The sequence below is a fragment of the Ranitomeya variabilis genome, chromosome 4 (genome assembly GCF_051348905.1).
Source record: "Ranitomeya variabilis isolate aRanVar5 chromosome 4, aRanVar5.hap1, whole genome shotgun sequence".
Taxonomy (NCBI): Eukaryota; Metazoa; Chordata; class Amphibia; order Anura; family Dendrobatidae; genus Ranitomeya; species Ranitomeya variabilis.
Genome location: NC_135235.1, coordinates 387,433,687 through 387,456,104, shown reverse-complemented (window position 1 = coordinate 387,456,104; position 22,418 = coordinate 387,433,687).

Here is a 22,418-nt window from a genome sequence, read left to right as displayed (position 1 = left end):
TCGGGGCCGGCGGGTAAAATAGCAGACAGGCCAGAAGTGCAGCGGTGTGAATGAGTGCGAGCGCACAGGATGTCAGAGGGAGGCTAGGAGCGCAGGCTGCGTGGAACGCAGCATGTAGTGGAGCACAGCGCTATGCATGCGCAGAAGGCAGGTGGCGTACGTGCATAGTGCAAGAAAGGTGGGCGCGTGTGCATAACGGAAGGAGATGGAATAGCAAGGCGCCTGCGCGGACAGCGCTGTGCGCTGTGCTGGTGACAGGGTGGAAGGAGACTGAAGAGAAGAGGTTAGAAGAAGGGTTAGGGAAGGAGACCGGGAGAAGAAGAAGGGGAAGTATATATGAAAGAAAATCAAGATGGACCATAAGAGAGAAAATAAAGAGAATGCAAGTGGAGAGTTGAAGAGGATGAATGGATAAGCAAAATGATAGAGGAGTATGAAAAAGTATGGAGGAGAGGGAAAATAGGACACAGGAAAAAGTATAAAAATAAAAAATAAAAATAGGATGTAGAAAAAAAAATAAATAAAATGAAATGGAGATGATGCCTAGAAATAAGCTGATTGGAGGTTAAACGCAATACGCAACAACATCGAAAAATAAAAAATAAATAAATAATAAACAGAAAGTAAAAAAAGTACTCAACTGAAGTAAGGATAAGCATAAAAAATGAAAAAGGGTAAAAAAGAGTACCAATGAAAAGAAGAATGAGAGGAATAGATATGAGTATGAAAAAACGAAAAAGAAATAAAATAAATAAAAATAAATAAAAATAAAAATAATGAACAAATGAAAAAATGAAAGAAAAATAAAAAATGAAATAAATGGATGAGAAATAAAAAATGAAAAAATAAAAATAAAAAATAAAAAGATAATAATTTATAAAAAGGAGGGGCCTGGGTACTTACCCCAGATAAACGTAGCGATACGTTGGATTAGATAGCCTAAAAATAGGAGATAGGTTAGTAAATGATAAAGGAAAAAAGGTCAGCATGCTAAACAAACATATCAACAGAATCCACAGGATGTGCATACTAGCACAGGGTATACAGGCTGTACATTAAAATACCAGTAGCCAGCAGGAGGGCACGTGGCCCCATGTCAATCAGACATCAAATTAAACCAAGTTCCCTATTCAAGCCCTTAGGTGTGAGGGTTTGCAAAGTGTAAATCCAATAGGATTCCCGTTGTCTAAGCAATTTAATATGATTACCACCCCTCCTAGGGCGCTCAACTTGCTCCAGAACTTGGAAACGGAGTTGGGAAACCGAGTGGTTGGTGGTCACGAAGTGATAGGGGAGAGGGAGCCATGTTTTCTTGCATCTTATGGTGGACTTATGGCTGGAGATGCGATCGCGAATATGCTGTGTTGTTTCACCAACGTAAAGTGGACCGCACGGGCATTTAATGACGTACACCACGTTATTGGATTCACATGTAAAGAATCCTTTGATCTGGTATTGTCTACCGGAGTGCGGGTGAGTAATTGTGCTAGACTTAATGACGTTGGAGCAGCATGCGCAGCCAAGACATGGGAACGTACCGCGTCTTTCAGTACCGAGAAAGGTTTGTCTGGGTATTCTAGAAGAGCTACCCAAATCCGCCTTAACGACTCGGTCCCTGATGTTAGTAGGTCTCTGTTTACACATAAGTGGTGGTGTTGTGAAAGCCTCAATCTGTGGATATGAGTGTTTCAATAGAGGCCAGTGTTTACGAATAATATTGTAAATCCTAGGCATGATCGGGTGGTGGGTATGAATGAAGGGAACACGTTCTGGCTTTGTTGGGGCAATTGGACTTGGGGATGGATTCAAGGCCAACCTCTTTTCGCTGTCCAATAGGCTCTTCGGGTAATGTCTGGTTTCAAATTTACGGGCCATGTCATCGAGACGGGCAGGTAATGATCCAGAGTCAGAGACTATGCGGGCCACACGTTGGAGTTGCGACCGGGGTAGACTATGTTTGATAGAAGTGGGATGGCAGCTGTGGTAGTGGAGAAGACTATTGGAATCAGTGTGTTTTGTAAATAGATCAGTCTTGAGAGTCCCGTTGGGACCTCTCATGACCAACGTGTCCAAGAATGAAATTTGAGTAGTATCAGAATTCAATGTAAATTGAAGTTCAACTCGAATAGAGTTTAGGTAGTTAATGAATGTGTCCAGAGTGTCTTGCGGGCCTGTCCATAGACAAAAAATATCATCTATGTAGCGGAGCCAACACAGATTGTGGGTTTGAAATAGAGGGTTTGAATAGACGTAATTATGCTCAAAGGCGTTCATGTAAATGTTGGCATATGCTGGGGCTACATTAGCACCCATAGCGGTTCCTTGGGTCTGTAGGTAGTACTGGTCCCCAAAGAGGAAGAAATTATTATGAAAAATTAAAGAGAGCAAATCAAGGCATAGATCTTTTTGGTGATGTGTGAAAGCTGATTGCTCTAGAAGGTCCCCAACCGCTCGAATGCCTAAGTCATGTCTAATGGATGTGTAGAGGCTTTTAACGTCAAATGTGGCAAGGAGGCATTCGGATGGAATGGTGGGGAGTAGTTTAAGAGTCTGAAGACAGTGCCCTGTGTCGAGAATAAAGGATTTCATTTTTTTGGTCAATGGGGTGAGAATTTTTTCCAGGTAAACTGAAATGGGGGCCAGAATAGAGTCAGTAGAAGCAACTATGGGGTGGCCCAGTGGATTGATGAGAGACTTGTGTATCTTTGGTAAAGTATAGATAACAGGAGTCACAGGGTGGGGATTGGTAAGAAAGGTAGTAGTCTTGGAATCTATTGTGTTGAGAGATTGATATTTTTGAAGAATTGCACTGATGCGAGATTTGATATTGGGAGTTGGATCGGAAGGGATCTTTTTGTAGGTAATAGTATCAGATAATTGCCTAAGAATTTCAGCCGAATAATCCGTTGTATTCTGTATAACAATAGATCCGCCCTTATTGGCCGGTTTGATTGTGATGTGCTTGTTAGTTTTTAGTGACTCAATGGCCTGTTTCTCAATAGGGGAGATGTTGCTGTGGGTAGGGAAATTGCCCGTACGGTGTTGTTCTAACATAGTGTCAATGTCCCCCTGGATCAAGTCAATGTGGGCCTCGGTGGCATGGTAGTTGTGTGGGGGGTTGAAACTACTGGTTGTGCATAAACCTAATCTAACAATGCTTAGTTCAGGGATAGGATTCTCCACAGTCGCGGGGATCCTATTCCTTGGCAAGTCCTTCTGTAGTCCGAAGTGGGTCTTGAGACGGAGGTTACGATAGAAATGTTGTAAATCTTGGGACAATTTGAACTTGTCCCACGGTGGTGTAGGGCAAAAAGATAAGCCCTTTTGAAGAACCGATAGTTCAGCGGGTTCAAGGTGTAGGAGGAAATGTTGATGACCGAGTTAGAGGCCTTACCTGGGACCCCGTTGTCATACGGTCTCTGTTTCCGGGCGGACCTCCTTGTTGGTCTCCTCCGGGACGAATGTTGGGTCTCGAATTGGGTCGTCCGGATAAAAAACGGTTCTGGGAGGAACTGTTTGTGGAGCTGTCGCTGTCCGAACTGTAGGGCCCATACCGTCGAGGTCCAGTGTTTCCTCGCCTGGAACTTGTGGATGCAGAGTCGTTCCATCTATAGACTCTGTTAGAGGCTTAGTCCTCAGAGTCCCGTTGGAAATTAGATCGCTTCTTGTCCTGTAGGTATTTACGGTGCTCTTCTATTGCTTTTTTTGCCCGCCTGGACGCTGCAATATTAGCTTCATTTACTGCGTACTTCTTTGGGCTTTGTTTTACGCTTTTTTGTATATTCCTTGTATATTATGTATATAGGTGTATTATTGGCTAGCTTTTCATTTGTATATATCACATCTTGGATGTTTTCCTAGCACCGTATCGGCTTGACCATGATTATTCTACCATGTTTGTACCTATTGCACGCATGATTATTCTACCATATTTTATTGCATGTTGTGTTTTGCTGTATTTTACTATATTTTGCTGTATTATCTTGGCCACATCATTTCTAGATTAGTGTATGTTATGTTTTTTACAGTGAGGTTTGATAAAGACCCTAAGGGTCGAAACGTTACCTCAGAACCCTATTGATCACTGTGGTGTTACTCAATAAATACTTCATACTTTTGATGCAATCTGAATACAGTTTCTGAGTGCGGTTGTTTGTCCGAATTTTTAAGGATACCAACGGCTCTGTGGGAAGCACGTCATCTTCCTTGACCTCGCGAGTCTGGTTGACTACCAACATCAGATTGTTCACCATATCCTAAAGCTTTGATGGCCCGGTCAGCGTCTATATCAGAGTCCAACTTAGTCAGAAGCCTGAGCAGTCTGTGGCTCGAACGATGAAGAGCAATAAACAGATGTCAACCTGCAAAATATGGAAATCCAGAGAGAACCAGAAGAGTAACTGGAGGGTGTCTGCTTTTTGGATCTTCTATGCAATCAGCACTGACAGAGTGCATCTGAAGGGAAACAGACACACCTTGTGGAGCGTTCAGAACACCAGGGGCTGCTGAAAAATTACAGCATTTTTGGGGGATTGTAAGGCCACGTACACGTTGTGGATTTTGATGCGGATCTGCGTTTTTGGACGTGCGGAATTGCATCAAATCTGCAGTGTAGTGCACAAGCAATGTTCGTTAATGGGAAGGTGAGAATTGTTGTGCACATGCTGCAGAAAAAAACATCCGGATTTGCAGCGTTTAACGCAGCATGTAAATTCTTTTTGCGGAACTGCAGCGTTTCTGCACCCATTGACTTACATTGAGTCTGGCAAATCCGCAGGTTTAAAAAAGATCTGCGGATTTTCTGCAGATATGCCTGCAAGAAATGCTGCAGATCGGTAGGAGGAAGAGTTTGTGGGTGGAAACTGTATGTGGGAGGAGATTTGCATGTCTGTGTGTATCTGTGGGGCTGTGTGTGGGTAGAGACAGTGTGCGGGTGTTTGCCTGTGCGGGGCTGTGTGTAGGCAGGCATTGTCCGATGAGACTACTAGTCCCATCCCGCTATGCCTGCTACAGTGACAGCTAGCCGGATGATGGGACAGTAGTCCCATCATCCGGATACTGTGTTCAAGTGTGTAAATAAAGAAAAAAAACACGTACACACATATAGACATACAACATACTCAGCAATCACCTAGTCCCCCAAGTCCTCTATTACCTGTAAAAAAACAATATTAACCAACAGAATACTTCCTGATTTGATGTAATCCATTTAATAACGAGTGTCCCATGACAATCTCCCGTGGAGAGCGGTCACATCGGCAGATGCGACCGCTTTCCAGGGGCTCCGGTGATACAGTGACAGGAGGTAATCCTTCCCACTGTATCACTACTCCACTGTGAGTGCAGAGTTCATACTGTCACTTGCGGCACTGCTGCGTGGGAAAATTCTCAAGCAGCAGTGCCATGAGAGCCCATTGAACCCACAGTGATAACACTGCAGGAGCCATTGTCTCCTGTCAGTGTGTCACTGGAGGCCTATAGAGTTGTCACATCTCCTGATGTGACTGCTCTAAAGGGGAGATCGTTGTTAGACAGTCGTTATTAAATGGACTGTGTCGGACCAGGGAGTGTGTGTTGCTTTATTATTTTTTTCTCTTTTTGCAAGAGATCGAGGGCGTCTCATGGATTGACAGAATAAAGATGGCAAAACTGTGTTGTGTTTGATTTCATTAACCCCTTTGTGAGAGCCAAATGTTTGAAATCTGACCTGTGTTACTTTATGTGGTAATAACTCTGGAACGCTTCTACATATCCCAGTGATTTTGACAATGTTTTTTCGTGACACATTATACTTTATGATAATGGTAAATTTCGGTCGATATGCTTTGTGTTTATAAGGCCGGGATCACACATACGTGAGATACGGCAGAGTCTCGCAGGTGAAAACCCAGCTCTGGCGCCGGCACTCCGGAGCGGAGTGTGCAGCCGCACAGCAATACATGGAGCTGCACGCTCCGCTCCAGAGTGCCGGCGTCAGAGCTGGGTTTTCACCTGCGAGACTCCGCCGTATCTCGCGTATGTGTGATCCCGGCCTAAAAAATATCAGAAATTTGAGAAAAATGTGAAAAAAAAATTGGCAATTTTCAAACTTTGAATGATTAATCCAGATCCCTTTAATCCAGATAGTCACAACACACAAAAACATTAATAAACATTTCCCACATGTCTGCTTTACATCAGCATCATTTATAAAATGTTCTTTTATTTTGTTAGCATTTTAGGAGGTTTAAAAATGTAGCAGTCATTTTAATAGCCAGTAAAGGCTATATATACAGCTGTGGGCTGAGATTCCCCCAGTCACTGGCTTTCCCTCTCTGGCACATCGGGCTTGGTATTATCTATAGATCTATTATCTATTTGTGTGTGTAAACCTTATTCTTCAATGGAGTATGTAAAGGAAAAGGTTGAACGAGAAATGACATCACAATTCTTTTTTTGGTAAAAAAAACAGCATGCATCTTATAATCTGAATCTTTAAAAAAAAAAAAAAATTATACAGTACAGACCAAAAGTTTGGACACACCTCATTTAAAGATTTTTCTGTATTTTCATGACTCTGAAAATTGTACATTCACACATTCACACTGAATGCATCAAAACTATGAATTAACACATGTGGAATTATATACTTAACAAAAAAGTGTGAAACATATGAAAATATGTCTTATATTCTAGGTTCTTCAAAGTAGCCACCTTTTGCTTTGATGACTGCTTTGTACACTCTTGGCATTCTCTTGACGAGCTTCAAGAGGTAGTCACTGGAAATGATCTTCCAACAATCTTAAAGGAGTTCCCAGAGATTCTTAGCACTTGTTGTCCCTTTTGCCTTCACTCTGCGGTCCAGCTCACCCCAAACCATCTTGTTGGGTTCAGGTCTGGTGACTGTGGAGGTCAGGTCATCTGGCGTAGCACCCCATCACTCTCCTTGGTCAAATAGCCCTTACACAGTCTGGAGGTGTGTTTGGGGTCATTGTCCTGTTGAAAAATAAATGATGGTCCATCTAAACGCAAACCGGATGGAATAGCATGCCGCTGCAAGATGCTGTGGTAGGCATGCTGGTTCAGTATGCCTTCAATTTTGAATAAATCCCCAAGAGTGTCACCAGCAAAGCACCTCCACACCATCACACCTCCTCCTCCATGCTTCACGGTGGGAACCAGGCATGTAGAGTCCATCCGTTCACCTTTTCTTCATCACACAAAGACACGGTGGTTGGAACCAAAGATCTCAAATTTGGACTCAGATGAAAGCACAGATTTCCACTGGTCTAATGTCCATTCCTTGTGTTCTTTAGCCCAAACAAGTCTCTTCTGCGTCACTCCATCCTCAACTCAAAAAGGTCCCACAAGTTCATCTGTGATGATACCAGCCCATACCAGTACCCCCACCTCCACCTTGCTGGCGTCTGAGTCGGAGTGGAGCTCTCTGCCCTTTACTGATCCAGCCTCTGGCCCATCAAGTGTCACTCTCATTTCATCAGTTCATAAAACCTTTGAAAAGTCAGTCTTAAGATATTTCTTGGCCCAGTCTTGACATTTTATCTTACAGTTATATGAAAAAGTTTGGGCACCCCTATTAATCTTAAGCTTAATGTTTTATAAAAATAGGTTTTTTTCGCAACAGCTATTTCAGTTTCATATGTCTAATAACTGTTGGACACAGTAATGTTTCTGCCTTGAAATGAGGTTTATTGTACTAACAGAAAATGTGCAATCTGCATTCAAACAAAATTTGACAGGTGCATAAGTATGGGCACCTCACCAGAAAAGTGACATTTCTATTTAGTAGATCCTCCTTTTGCAAAAATAACAGCCTCTAGTCACTTCCTGTAGCTTTTAATGAGTTCCTGGATGAAGGTATTTTTGACCATTCCTCTTTACAAAACAATTCCAGTTCAGTTAAGTTTGATGGTCGCCGAGCATGGACAGCCCTCTTCAAATGATCCCACAGATGTTCAATGATATTCAGGTCTGGGGACTGGGATGGCCATTCCAGAACCGTGTAATTGTTCCTCTGCATGAATGCCTGAGTAGATTTGGAGCGGTGTTTTGGATCATTGTCTTGCTGAAAGATCCATCACCTGCGTAAGTTCAACTTTGTCACTGATTCATGAACATTATTGTCAAGAATCTGCTGATACTGAGAGGAATCCATGCGTCCCTCAACTTTAACAAGATTCCCGGTGCCGGCATTGGCCACACAGCCCCAAAGCATGATGGAACCTCCACCAAATTTTACTGTGGGTAGCAAGTGTTTTTCTTGGAATGCTGTGTTTTTTGGCCGCCATGCATAACGCCTTTTTGTATGACCAAACAACTCAATCTTGGTTTCATCAGTCCACAGGACCTTCTTCCAAAAAGAAATTGGCTTCTCCAAATGTGCTTTTGCATACCTCAGCCGACTCTGTTTGTGGCGTGCTTGCAGAAACGGCTTCTTTCGCATCACTCTCCCATACAGCTTCTCCTTGTGCAAAGTGCGTTGTATAGTTGACCGATGCACAGTGACACCATCTGCAGCAAGTTGATGCTGCAGGTCTCTGGAGGTGGTCTGAGGATTGTCCTTGACTGATCTCACCATTCTTCTTCTCTGCCTTTCTGATGTTTTTCTTGGCCTGCCACTTCTGGCCTTAACAAGAACTATACCTGTGTTCTTCCATTTCCTTACTATGTTCCTCACAGTGGAAATTGACAGGTTAAATCTCTGAGACAGCTTTTTGTATCCTTCCCCTGAACAACTATGTTGAATAATCTTTGTTTTCAGATCATTTGACAGTTGTTTTGAGGAGCCCATGATGCCACTCTTCAGAGGAGATTCAAACAGGAGAACAACTTGCAAGTGGCCACTTTAAGTAGCTTTTCTCATGATTGCATACACCTGGCTATATGAAGTTCAAAGCTCAATGAGGTTACAAAACCAAAAAAAGTGCTTTAGTAAGTCAGTAAAAAGTAGGTAGGAGTATTTAAAACAAGAAAATGTTAAGGGTGCCCATACTTACGCACCTGTCAAAATTTTGTTTGAATGCAGATTGCACATTTTCTGTTAGTACAATAAACCTCATTTCAAGGCAGAAACATTACTGTGTCCAACAGTTATTAGATATATGAAACTGAAATAGCTGTTGCAAAAAAAACAATTTTTATAAAACATTAAGCTTAAGATTAATAGGGGTGCCCAAACTTTTTCATATAACTGTATGTTTCTTGTTCAAAGGTGGTCATTTTTCAGCCTTCCTTACTTTGGCCATGTCCCTGAGTATTGCACACCTTGTGCTTTTTGTTACTCCAGTAACGGAGCTCTGAAAGGCAAAACTGTGGCAAATGGCATCTTCACGCTTGAATTTCCTCAATTCATGGGCAGTTATTTTGCGCCTTTTTTTGGCCAACACGCTTCTTGCGACCCTGTTGGCTATTTGCCATGAAACGCCTGATTGTTCGGTGATCACGCTTCAAAAGTTTGGCAATTTCAAGACTGCTGCAGCCCTCTGCAAGACATCTCACAATTTTGGACTATTCAGAGCCCATCAAATCTCTCTTCTGACCCATTTTGCCAAAGGAAAGGAAGTTGCCTAATAATTAAGCACACCTTATATAGGGTTTTGATGTCATTAGGGTACTGTCACACAGTACCATTTTGATCGCTACGACGGTACGATTCGCGACGTTCTAGCGATATCGTTACGATATCGCAGTGTCTGACACGCAGCAGCGATCAGGGATCCTGCTGAGAATCATACGTCGTAGCAGATCGTTTGGAACTTTCTTTCGTCGCTTGATCACCCGCTGACATCGCTGGATCGTTGTGTGTGACACCGATCCAGCGATGTGTTCGCTTGTAACCAGGGTAAACATCGGGTTACTAAGCGCAGGGCCGCGCTTAGTAACCCGATGTTTACCGTGGTTACCAGCGTAAAAGTAAAAAAAACAAACAGTACATACTCACATTCCGGTGTCTGTCCTCTGGCGTCTCAGCTTCTCTGCAGTGTGAGCGCCGGCCAGCCGGAAAGCGAGCACAGCGGTGACGTCTGACGTCACCACTGTGCTTTCCGGCTATGGCGCTTACACAGTGCAGAGAAGCAGAACGCCGGGGGACAGACACCGGAATGTAAGTATGTACTGTTTGGTTTTTTTTTTACGTTTACGCTGGTAACCAGGGTAAACATCGGGTTACTAAGCGCGGCCCTGCGCTTAGTAACCCGATGTTTACCCTGGTTACCCGGGGACTTCGGCATCGCTCCAGCGCCGTGATTGCAAAGTGTGACCGCAGTCTACGACGCTGGAGCGATAATCATACGATCGCTGCGACGTCACGGATCGTGCCGTCGTAGCGATTAAAATGGTACTGTGTGACGGTACCCTTAGACAACACCCCTCCTCATTACAGAGATGCACATCACCTGATTTACATAATTGGTAGTTGGCTCTCAAGCCTGAACAGCTTGGGGTAGGACAACATTTATAAAAAGTATCATGTGATCAAAATACAACTTGCCTAATAATTCTGCACAGTGTAACACCAGCTGGAAAATTATTTTAACCCCTTAATCCCATATGACGTACTATCCCGTCGAGGTGGGGTGGGCCTTAATTCCCACAGACGGGATAGTACGTCATATGCGATCGGCCACGCTCACGGAGGAGCTCGGCCGATCGCGGCCGGGTGTCAGATGACTATTGCAGCTGACATCCGGCACTATGTGCCAGGAGCGGTCACGGACCGCCCCCGGCACATTAACCCCCGGCACACTGCGATCAAACATGATCGCAGTGTTCCGGCGGTATAGGGAAGGATCGCGCTGGGAGGGGGCTCCCTGCGGGCTTCCCTGAGAACCTCGGAGCAACGCGATGTCATCGCGTTGCTCCGAGCGTCTCTTACCTCCTCTCCCTGCAGTCCTCGGATCCAAAATGGCCACGGGGCTGCATCCGGGTCCTGCAGGGAGGTGGCTTACCAAGCGCATGCTCAGAGCAGCTGGTAAGCCAGGAGCGCTGTAAGTCAGATCGCCGATCTGACAGAGTGCTGTGCAAACTGTCAGATCAGCGATCTGTGATGTTACCCCCTGGGACAAAGTAAAAAAATAAAATAAAATTCCTAAATAAAGAAAAAAAAAATATTATTCCCATAAATACATTTCTTTATCTACATAAAAAAAACAAAAAAACAATAAAAGTACACATATTTAGTATCGCCGCGTCTGTAACGACCCAACCTATAAAACTGTCCCACTAGTTAACCCCTTCAGTGAACACCGTAAAAAAATGTAAAAAAAAAACAAGGCAGAAAACAACGCTTTATTATCATACCGCCGAACAAAAAGACATATAAATAACCATGGTACCGCTGAAAACGTCATCTTGTCCCGCAAAAAACGAGCCGCCATACAGCATCATCAGCAAAAAAATAAAAAAGTTAGTTTTCAGAATAAAGCTATGCCAAAAAATTTATTTTTTCTATAAAATAGTTTTTATCGTATAAAAGCGCCAAAACATAAAAAAATATATAAATGAGGTATCGCTGTAATCGTACTGACCCGAAGAATAAAACTGTTTTCTCCATTTTACCAAACACGGAACGGTATAAATGCCCCCCCCCCCCCCCCTTCCCAAAAGAAATTCATGAATAGCTGGTTTTTGGTCATTCTGCCTCACAAAAATCAGAATAAAAAGCGATCAAAAAATGTCACGTGCCCGAAAATGTTACCAATAAAAACATCAACTTGTCCCGCAAAAACAAGACCTCACATGACTCTGTGGACCAAAATATGGAAAAATTAAAGGTCTCAAAATGGGAGACGCAAAAACTTTTTTGCTATAAAAAAGTGTCTTTTAGGCTACGTTCACATTAGCGTTCGGCGCCGCAGCGTCGCCGCATGCGTCATGCGCCCCTATATTTAACATGGGGGCGCATGGACATGCGTTGTGCTGCGTTTTGCGACGCATGCGTTTTTTTGGCCGCAAGCGTTGGGCGCAGAGAACGCAGCAAGTTGCATTTTTTTTGCGTCCAACTTTCGGCAAAAAATGACGCCTGCGTCGCAAAACGCAGCGTTTTAGCGTGCGTTTTGTTGCGTTTTTGTTTGCGTTGTGCGTTGCGTCGCCGACGCTGCGGCGCACAATGCAAATGTGAACGTAGCCTTCGTGTGTGACAGCTGCCAATCATAAAAATCCGCTATAAAAAAAACACTATAAAAGTAAATCAAACCCCCCTTCATCACCCCATTAGTTATGGAAAAATTATTAAATTAAAAAAAATGTATTTATTTCCATTTTCCCATTAGGATTAGGGCTAGGGTTGGGGTTAGGGTTGGGGCTAAAGTTAGGGTTGGGGCTAAAGTTAGGGTTAGGGTTTGGATTACATTTACGGTTGGGATTAGAGTTAGGGGTGTGTCAGGGTTAAGGGTGTCGTTAGGGTAACCGTTGGGATTAGGGTTAGGAGTGTGTTTGGATGTTTGGATTAGGGTTTCAGTTAGAATTGGGGAGTTTCCACTGTATAGGCACATCAGGGGCTCTCCAAACGCGACATGGCGTCCGGATCTCAATTCCAGCCAATTCTGCGTTGAAAAAAGTAAAACAGTGCTCCTTCCCTTCCGAGCTCTCCCGTGCGCCCAAACAGGGGTTTACCCCAACATATGGGGTATCAGCGTACTTGGGACAAATTGGACAACAACTTTTGGGGTCCAAGTTCTCTTGTTATCCTTGGGAAAATAAAAATTTGGGGTCTAAAAATCATTTTTGTGGGAAAAAAATATTTTTTATTTTCACGGTTCTGCGTTATAAACTGTAGTGAAACACTTGGGGGTTCAAAGTTCTCAACACATCAAGATAAGTTCCTTGAGGGGACTAGTTTCCAATATGGGGTCACTTGTGGGGGATTTCTACTGTTTAGGTGCATCAGGGGCTCTGCAAATGCAGCGCGATGCCTGCAGACCAATCCATCTAAGTCTGTATTCCAAATGGCGCTCCTTCCCTTCCAAGCTCTGCCATGCACCCAAACGGTGGTTCCCCCCACATATGGGGTATCAGCTGTTGTGAATTCTGCTTACCGGTGGTGGTAGGTGGTAATGCAGTTGTCCCTGAGTTGCAGTCCTGGTCAGGTGTTTCTGCTGATTGCAGTTCTGACTGGGGTATTTAGGTGTGCAGGATTCATTAGTCCTTGCCAGTTGTCAATTGTTGTTGGGAGGTGTTGGACCTCTGCCTGGCTCCTCCTGCCTTTCTGCCAAATCAGCAAAGATAAGTGTCTGGGTTTTTTTCTGTGGCACACATGCTGTGTGCTTCATGATTCAGTGCTACTCGTTTGTGTTTTCTTGTCCAGCTTAGATTGTGTCAGTATTTTCTCAGTCTTGTTGGATTCTCTGGGGTTGCAGATATTCATTCCACGTCTTTAGTTAGATTGTGGAATTTTTTGTATTATCTGCTGTGGATATTTTTTGAAGGGTTTTAATACTGACCGCCTAGTATTCTGTCCTATCCTTTCCCATTTAGCTAGAGTGGCCTCTTTTGCTAAATCTTGTTTTCTGCCTGCGTGTGTCTTTTCTTCTCCTACTCACAGTCAATATTCGTGGGGGCTGCCTATCCTTTGGGGTTCTGCTCTGAGGCAAGGTAGTATTCCTATTTCCATCTATAGGGGTATTTAGTCCTCCGGCTGTGTCGAGGTGTCTAGGGTTTGTTAGGCACACCCCACGGCTACTTGTAGTTGCGGTGTTAGTTCAGGATCTGCGGTCAGTATAGTTTCCACTTACTCCAGAGAAAGTTTCATGCGGCTCCAAGGTCACCGGATCATAACAATCAGAGTACTCAGGACAAATTGAACAACTTTTCGGGTCCAATTTATCCTGTTACCCTTGTGAAAATACAAAACTGGGGGCTAAAAAATCTATTTTGTGAAAAAAAAAATTTTTTATTTTCACGGCTCTGCGTTATAAACTGTAGTGAAACACTTGGGGGTTCAAAGCTCTCAAAAGACATCTAGATACGTTTCTTAGGGGGTCTACTTTCCAAAATGGTGTCACTTGTGGGGGGGTTTTAATGTTTAGGCACATCAGGGGCTTTCCAAATGCGACATGGTGTCCCATCTCAATTTCAGTCAATTTTGCATTGAAAAGTCAAACGGCGCTTCTTCCCTTCCGAGCTCTGCCATGCGTCCAAACAGAGGTTTACACCCACATATCGGGTATCAGCGTACTCAGGACAAATTGGACCCCAAAAGTTGTTGTGCAATTTCTGTAAAATTTCTGTTTTTGTAAAAATCGGCCTGGTCATTAACGTGCAAACCACCCTCGGGGCTTAAGGGGTTAAAATCCGAAATGTTGGCCTACTGAAATGTATGTTCAGTTAATGCACTCAATACTTTGTAGGGGCTCCTTTTGCATCAATTACTGCATCAATGCAGCGTGGCATGGAGGAGATCAGTCAGTGGCACTGCTGAGGTGTTAAGGAAGCCCAGGTTGCTTTGATAGCAGCCTTCAGGTCATCTGCATTGTTGGGTCTGGTGTCTCATATTCCTCTTGACAATACCCCATAGATTCTCTATGGGTTTAAAGGTCTGGCGAGTTTGCTGGCCAATCAAGCACAGTGACTGTTTTTAAACCCGGTATTGGTACTTTTGGCAGTGTGGACTGGTACTAAGTCCTGCTGGAGAATAAAATTTCCATCTCCAAAAAGCTTGTCGGCAGAGGGAAGCATGAAGTGCTCTAAAATTTACTGGTAGACTGCTGTGCTGACTTCGGTCTTGATAAAACACAGCAGATAACATGGATCCCAAACCATCACTGATTGTGGAAACTTCACACTTGGATTGTGTGCCTCTCCACTCTTCCTCCAGACTCTGGGACCTTAATTTCCAAATGAAATGCAAAACGGACTCATCTGAAAACAACACCTTGGACCACTGAGCAACAGTCCAGTTCTTTTTCTCCTTGGCCAAGGCAAGATACTTCTGGCGTTGTCTATTGGCTTGACACAAGGAATGTGACACTTGTAGCCCATGTCCTGGATAAGTCTGTGTGTGGTGGCTCTTGAAACAATGACTCCCGGAGCAGTCCACTCCTTGTGATTCTCCTCCAAATTTTGAATGGCCTTTTAGCAATTCTTTCAAGGCTGTGGTTATCCCAGTTGCTTGTGCACCTTCTAACCAGTTTTTCCTTCCACTCAACTTTCCATTAATATGCTTGGCTACAGCACTCTGTGAGCATCCAGCTTCTTTAGCAATGACCTTTTGTGGCTTACCCTCCTTGTGGAATGTGTCAATGACTGCTGTGGAGAAACAGGGTCAGTGGGTGCTCTCGTCCGCTGGCCTGGCTGTCTTTAGCAGCAAAACTCATGGACCAGTGCTCGTATCACTGAACGCCCGCCCTATCTCCTGGTGGGCAATACACTACACAGACAACAAAGGGTTAAGTAAAAACAGTGTGGCAATACTTTATTGAACCACAACACACAATAGCAAACAGAACAATCTCAGCAATTACCCAACATAGTGCACATGACAGGGTCTTACTCTTCCATTGTCTCGGCGGGATAATGGTAGATGTTATATCAGAGCGCCCAGGGTCACTATTCCACCTGTGATATACACACAAAGAAGAGATATCGACGAGCGTAGGAAGATGACAGAACAGTCCATAGAGTCCGTACAAGGTCAAAAGCCAGTTGACATGATGTCAGAGCCAAACGAAGAGGAAAGCTGCAACACTTCCGTTTTGTGACGAAGAAACCTTAGTCCTTTATTTCCAATATAAATTCATGGACAAGATAAACAGGGCAGGGACAGTGCAAGTAAAAAGGACACTTGCACTGTCCCTGCCCTGTTTACCTTGTCCATGAATTTATATTGGAAATAAAGGACTAAGGTTTCTTCGTCACAAAACGGAAGTGTTGCTGCTTTCCTCTTCGTTTGGCTTTATCTACATGTTTCTTTCTGGCAAGCACCCCTCCAAGTGACTTTACTCCCATAATTTGCCAATGATTCAGAGTGTATCCCTCTATACCAGTAACTTTTTTTCTTCTATTTGGACTGCTATGATGTTAGAGCTCCCAGGGTCGCTATTCCACCTGTGATACACACACACACACACACACACACACACACACACACACACACACACACACACACACACACACACACAGAGAAGAGGTAACGACAAGCGTAGGGAGATGACCAAGAACTGTCCAGAGTCCATACAAGGTCCAAAGCCAGTTGACACGAGAGTCACCACTTGGCTTATCTGACCATCTCCATGGAACCAGGTGACCAGCGGGTCCCAAGCCTGGCTTTCTCCAAACATATCCATGGTTCAGAGGTGGTCACTGGATCAGATCTGGGTCCTTCCAACCGGAGCCGAAAACCCCTAGGTTGTTTCCTATAGAATCATAGATCAGTGTCCCTCGTGATAGTGCCATGATGAATTGGCTGCTGTCCTTTCTCTTGTCTGTTGGGTGGTTTGCAGAATGTCCGACTGGTAGCTCATGTTACTTCAGTCTCCCAGGATGTGATCTCTGAATCTTTTTATACCCAAAGCATGTAAGCTATTTTTAGAATTACCCAGGGTCCTTCAGTCCAACATCAAGATAAGGTAAACAATGGTGATGGGATCAAGGTAGCACTTTTAGCATATCAGCACACATCAATAAACAAAGCTTAACACACCCTATGTACAGTCACTATTACTGACTTAGGCCATGTTCACATGCTGCGGGTTCCTCTGCGGGTTAATCCCGCAGCGGAATTGAAAATCTGCAGGGCAAAACCGCTGTGGTTATCCCTGCAGATTTATCGCGGTTTGTTCCGCGGTTTCTGCTGCGGGATTACTGCTGTACTATTGATGCTGCATATGCAGCAATATGCAGCATCAATAGTAATGTAAAAAATAATAAAAATTGGCTATACTCACCCTCTGACGTCGCGATCTCCCCGGCGCTGCAAGCGGCTGTGCCGACAAGGACCTTCGTGACGTCACGGTCATGTGACCGCGGCGTCATCACGGTCATGTGACCGCGACGTCACCACAGGTCCTGTTCGGCACAGCAACTGAGACCGGACGGCCGCGGGCAGCGCTGAGAGGTGAGTATAGCTTCATTTTTTATTTTAATTCTTTTTTTTACACCCAAATATGGTTCCCAGGGCCTGGAGGAGAGTCTCCTCTCCTCCACCCCGGGTACCACCCGCACATTATCCGCTTACTTCCCGCAACGTGGGCACAGCCCCATGCGGGAAGTAAGCGGTTCAATGCATTCCTATGGGTGCAGAATCGCTGCGATTCTGCACAAAGAAGTGACATGCTGCGGGTTGTAAACCGCTGCGTTTCTGCGCGGTTTTTCCCGCAGCATGTGCACTGCGGTTTGCGGTTTCCATAGGGTTTACATGTTAATGTAAACGCTATGGAAACTGCTGCGGACCCGCAGCATCAAAATCGCGGCGGTTCCGCGGTAAAAACCGCAGCGTGTGAACATGGCCTTAAGGTACCTTCACACTAAACGACTTTGCAACGAGAACGACGATCCGTGACGTTGCAGCGTCCTGGATAGCGATATCGTTGTTTGACACGCAGCAGCGATCTGGATCCCACTGTGATATCGCTGGTCGTTGCTGAAGGTCCAGAACTTTATTTGGTCGTCAGATCGGCGTGTATTGTCGTGTTTGACAGCAAAAGCAACGATGCCAGCAATGTTTTACAATGGTAACCAGGGTAAATATCGGGTTACTAAGCGCAGGGCCGCGCTTAGTAACCCGATATTTACCCTGGTTACCATTGTAAAAGTTAAAAAAAAAACACTACATACTCACCCTCTGATGTCTGTCACGTCCCCCGGCGTCCGCGCTGCTGCTCAGAGCTTCCTGCACTGAATGTGTCAGTGCCGGCCGTAAAGCAAAGCACAGCGGTGACGTCACCGCTGTGCTTTAGGGCCGGCGCTTACACAGTGCAGGGAAGCTGAAGGCGAGGGACGCGACAGACACGGCAATGTAAGTATGTAGTGCTTGGGTTTTTTTACATTTACACTGGTAACCAGGGTAAACATCGGGTTACTAAGCGCGGCCCTGCGCTTAGTAACCTGATTTTTACCCTGGTTACCCGGGGACTTCGGCATCGTTGGTCGCTGGAGAGCTGTCTGTGTGACAGCTCTCCAGCGACCACACAGCGACGCTGCAGCGATCGGCATCGTTGTCTATCGCTGCAGCGTCGCTTAATGTGACGGTACCTTTACACAGTATGTTAGATAGTATATCAGTTGGCAAGTCTGTCTTCTTGACCCACCAGACAAACACTTAAATTCACAAGCCAATATACAGATAAAAAGCCAGTTCTTTTGGTTTTGCAAAAATATGGTTGTCTGGGAAAGTAAGATACAGTCTGGTTTCTTCACAACTGCCTTCTGGAAATCTGTCAAATCAGCAGTCTTCCCCTTGATTGGAGAGCCAACGAAAACACAACTAAGGGAACTTTTTAAATGCTTAGGAAGCCTTTGCAGGCGAGTTTTGTTAATTATTCTAATTTACTGAGATAATGACTTTTGGGTTTTCGTTGGCTGTAAGCCATAATCGTCAACATTAACAGAAATAAACACTTGAAATAGATCAATCTGTTTGTAATGACTTTATACGAGTTTCACTTTTTGTATTGAAGAACTGAAATAAATATTTGATGATATTCTAATTTAAAGAGAAGCTCCTGTATATATGGAGACAGCAAACTATTCTAGGAAAATCTGGAAAGAAAATAGCGCTCTGTCCCTCCCGAGTCTCGTGGTATGGCCAAGCAGTACTGTACAGGTTATAGATAGGGTATTTCTACATTCAGTATAAATTGTGGGACACATTTTCTTGCTATTTTTACCCATTTCCTAGTGTGAAAATGTAAAATCTGGGGCGAAAACAATATTTTGGTGGTAAAATGTGATTATTTTTTTTCTTCACAGCTCAATGGTATAAAATTATGTGACCCTCCTGTGGCGTCAATATGATCTCCGCACACATATGAATATATGAATTCAGAGGTGTAGTTTGTAAAATGGGGGGGGGGGGTTTATGCTGTTCTGGCACCTCAGGGGCTCTGCCAACGTGATTTGGCACCCTGAAATCAGTGCACCAAAATCTTAACTCCAATATGGACCTTCTTCCCTTCAGAGTTTTGCACTGTGCTTCAAAAGTAGTTTTTGACCACACATAAGGGGATTGACATACTCAGGAGAAATTGTGTATCAAATATTGGGGTCCATTTTCTCCTATTACCTTGTGAAAATAAAAACAATTGAGAATTATTTTCACAGCTCTACGTTCTCTGAGGGGGTCTGGGTTCCAAAATCTTTTCACTTGTTGGGGGTTTCCATTGCTTAGACACATAGGGGCTCTCCAAACGCGACTTATGGTCCGCTAATTACTCTTGCAAACGTTGTATTCATGCAAATGGCGCTCCTTCCGAGCCCTGTCGTGCACCCAAAAAGTAGTTTCTCCTCACATATGGGGTATTGATGAACTCAGGAGAAATTGCACACCAAACTGTTTGATGCAATTTCCTGTTACCTTTGTAAAAATGGTTTTGTAAATGTTGTGTTGTTGAAAAAATGAGAAATCACTGGTGAAATTTTAACACAACTACCTAATAAAACAAAATTATGTTTCAAAAATTGTGCTGATGTAAAGTAGACATGTGGGAAATGTTATTAACTATTTTGTGTGACAAAGCAGCACGTTAAGAGCATAAAAATAAATTGAAAATTGCAAAATAGTTGCCAGATTTCTTTTTTATCCCCCCACAAATAAACACATGTCACATTGAATAACGTTTCCCAGTATTATGAAGTACAATGTCACAAAATTTGGCCTGGTCAGGAAAGTGAAAACAGGCTTGAGGCCTGAATGGAGAATCGTCTTTACCCCACAAAGCAAGATTTTGCATGGAGTTTCAGACCAAGACCAAGGAAGATTGACAATCATCTTGTGTTACTTCCGTTTTACTAACAATTGTGCTAACAGTTGTGGCCTTCTCACCAAGCTGCTTGCCTATTGTCCAGGATGCTGTGCCCTCAGGGATACCCACCACTGTGGAATTCATTAGAGATTTTTCAAGCAGAGGCACTTTATAAGCACAGACACTTTATTCTTTACATTGCAACAACTTCAGTGTCTTCATGTTGGTGCCCCCTAATAGCAAGTCCGCTGACAATTTCTCCTAATGAAGAGAAAAAAAAAAAAAACACGTCGGAAGGGAACATTTTTTTGGGATAATAGTTCCACTTGGTTACTGCCCTTGTCCTTGTTAGGGCAGGAGCAACTGCAGAAGGCACGAAAGGGCAGAGTGAGGGATGCTTTTACCCATTTGGACGTGACCCGGAGAACAGTCTGCACTTCAGTTGGGTGAGATCCATAATGTTTCTTCCTTTTTTATTCACCTTATTGGACTGTGACACTTTACCTATTTAGCCCTAGCATCACTAGTCAGATACGTTAGCTAGCATTCTTACTAAAGGATGGGAATGCTTTTTTGTGCTTTCTTGCATCTTGACAGTAGGTGTTAGGTTTGGATTTGGGCTCTTGTTGCACTGCTGAATTTTTAAGTTATGATTTAATTAAAAGTTAATTTTTTAACAGTATCTTATACAAAGGAGAAATACCAACACAACATGACCGGACCACATAGCATAGCTCCCAACCGTCCCTCATTCTGCGGGATTGCCCCGGATTTGATGCTTTGTCCTGCTGTCCAGCGCAGGACGTGCTGATCCCGCATACAACACAGGAGAAGCTGCCGTCACGCCCCCTTGCGTTAGGCCACGCCCCTTCCCCATGTTCCTGAGTCTTACTCTTAGGGCTTCCTGCCTGTGGCATGAAGGAGGCGCTGCCAGCGCTGGGCACGGGGTCATGATCTGCAGGAGGAGGAAGACGAGGAGCTCTGCTGGATGTTGTGCAGGACGAGCAGGCACACCGACCCTCCTGCCCCTGTGTGCGGTGCCAGGTAGGTGCCAGCAGGATAATGAGCTGGAGTGGGCGTGCTCAGTAGCCATGTGCTGCAGCAGGCTGCTTGTTGCTCTGCTTGTAAGGAAACTAGTTCTCACCGTGCAGAGAAATGTGTCCAGATTTACTGATCTGCACCTAATGAGGCTTTGTGCTGTCGCTGCCCCTCCATCACTGCCAGGGAAGCAACACATGCCCTGGTGAGGGCACCCGCAGGTGAGCGCCATGCAGCACTGGCACAGGGCTCACACAGCCCCTTCTCTGGTGAGAAGCATGTGCCCTGGTGATGTGCTGCCTGTTATGTGTGGGGTCAGGAGGTGTTTACAGTGTGAATGTAGCAGAGCCGTGTGTGTATGAAGTGTATGGAGCGGAGCCGTGTGTGTACGAGGTGTACGGAGCGGAGCCGTGTACGAGGTGTACGGAGCGGAGCTGAATGTGTGCGGAGCTGAGTGGGTACGAGTTGTACGGAGTGGAGCCGTGTCTGTACGAGATGTACGGAGCGGAGCTGAATGCGTACGGAGCGAAGCTGAGTGTGTACGAGTTGTACGGAGCGGAGCCATGTGTGTACGAGGTGTACGGAGCGGAGCCGTGTGTGTACGAGGTGTATGGAGCGGAGCCATGTGTGTACGAGGTGTACGGAGCGGAGCTGAATGTGTACAGAGCGGAGCCGTGTGTGTACGAGGTGTACAGAGCGGAGCCGTGTGTGTACGAGGTGTATGGAGCGGAGCCGTGTGTGTACGAGGTGTATGGAGCGGAGCCGTGTGTGTACGAGGTGTATGGAGCGGAGCCGTGTGTGTACGAGGTGTATGGAGCGGAGCCGTGTGTACGAGGTGTACGGAGCGGAGCCGTGTGTGTGTACGAGGTGTACGGAGCGGAGCTGAATGTGTACGGAGCGGAGCGTGTACGAGTTGTACGGAGCGGAGCCGTGTGTATGAGGTGTACGGAGCGGAGCCGTGTGTATGAGGTGTACGGAGCGGAGTCATGTGTATGAGGTGTACGGAGTGGAGTCGTGTGTGTATGAGGTGTACGGAGCGGAGCTGAATGTGTACGAGGTGTACAGAGCAGAGCTGAATGTGTACGAGGTGTACAGAGCAGAGCTGAACGTGTACAAGGTGTACGGAGCGGAGCTGAGTGTATGAGGTGAGCGGAGCCGTGTGTATGAGGTGAGCGGAGCCGTGTGTATGAGGTGTACAGAGCGGAGCCGTGTGTATGAGGTGTACGGAGCGGAGTCGTGTGTATGGAGCGGAGCTAAATGTGTACGAGGTGTATGGAGTAGAGCGTGTGTGTACGGAGCGCAGCCGCGTAGGAGTAGCTATGTGTGGCCATTATACGGTGCGAAGTGTCATGTGTGGCCATTATACAGTATGGAGCATCATGTGCGGTCATTATACAGTATGGAGCATCATGTGCAGTCATTATACAGTATGGCCAAATCCAAATTGAAGAAAAGGACAGCGCCACACCGGATAGTGAAAAGCAG